Here is a 1736-nt window from a genome sequence, read left to right on the forward strand (position 1 = left end):
AAATCTGGAACAAACCCAAGCTTTGATGTAAGAATCTAAAATTGATCAAGTTCCATTCGACCATTTCCCAATAACGATAGGAGATTACTCTTAGTTGAGAAACCTAAACTAATGTATTAATCACTATACATATATGACAAAAATGTTGCAGTTTTTCCTCTCTGGACCAGAATACCGTAGGTTTACAACAACAGATGCCACATACTAATGTATTATGTCTACACTATTAGCCACTATCTTATGTAACTTTAGAAGACATTATATACACATTTAGGCGCTATAATATAATTTTATGTTAGTTCTAAGGAGCGCCACGATCACGATCTCACCATTTTTAGAGGAAGTAGTTCCTATTTTTCTCTCTATTTATTCTGTTTCCACCGCTCCCACTAGACACCGGCAACTTTTTCACATATTCATACTCTGCTGGGTTATAACCGGACTTAACTGATTATTAGATACATACACATACCATAACGTTTACGTATTCCTATTTATAGATATTAATTTCTCCCTACCGAAATCCAGTACAGCTGATTGGCTGCTCAGTAGAGATTCTCAGATTCTGATATTCGCCTCTTCCACCATTAAACCAACGGTTCGACACTTATAAACACACCGCTACTTGTTTTTACATTTCTGGACTTTTCTGGTATTAAATTAGATCATTGCTATTGCTATTATATTTATTCATTTACGGACACCCAAGACAATACAGGGCTACATGAAACTGCTTCTTCTTATACTCCCGTCTCTGTTATTTCTACATATTTCTATTTATTTATGTATTTATTTATTACATTAAAACGTAAAACAGAACAACTGCTTGTTTTTCCTTTTCCTTTACTTCTATATTATAATGTATCGTTTATTACATTGCCTTACAGACCACTTTCACTGCGGGATAAACGACAAGGCATGTTAGCACAAACTTGCAGGTTTCCTCGACCAGCAAGCAAAATACCAAGGAAGCAAATATACGTGGCGGTATATACATATATATGTTAATAGCGAGGGAGGAATATATATATATATATATATATATATATATATATATATATATATATATATACATATGTGTGTGTGTGTGTGTGTGTGTGTGTGTGTGTGTGTGTGTGTGGAGAGAGGTGGGGAAGATAGAGAATGGGAGGGAGGAAGAGAGACAGAGAGAGAATGGAAAAGGGGGACAGAGCTTCTTTCTCAGAAGTGCACGATTGTGGAACTCTCTTCCGTTCGCCTTTTTCCCACCTGACTACAATTTGGATGTCTTCAAGTCCAACATAAACAAATTCCTGGCAAACCGCCCGCTTAAGTAAGACACTCTATCAAATCTCCAATACTAATGATTACTACAATACGATCTTATTGATTACTGTACACGCAATAGCCCTTATATCTGCGTGGCCTCCGGGCCTTGGTAAATGGTGACCCCCATGTAAAAAAAATATGTATATATATATATAGAGAGAGATATAGTGAGAGAGACAGAGAAAGAATGGGAGGGAGGGACAGATAGAGATAGAGAGATACAGAGAGTGGAAGAGATAGATAAGCAGCGTTACACTTTATTTGGGTTACTTATTCAGTCATACGTTATAAAAGTGAATTCGAAGCCCAGGAAAGTGACACTTTTACCGCGGCCAATTCGATACAAGTGTTTACTTCTTTTTTGTCTTCTGTTCCACACCGTCCCGCGTTCGAGCCTTGGTCCTGCGGGTAACTTTTTTTTTTTTTTT

This window comes from Euprymna scolopes, chromosome 13 (genome assembly GCF_053919585.1).
Source record: "Euprymna scolopes isolate OS-2025 chromosome 13, ASM5391958v1, whole genome shotgun sequence".
In the NCBI taxonomy this organism is placed as follows: domain Eukaryota; kingdom Metazoa; phylum Mollusca; class Cephalopoda; order Sepiida; family Sepiolidae; genus Euprymna; species Euprymna scolopes.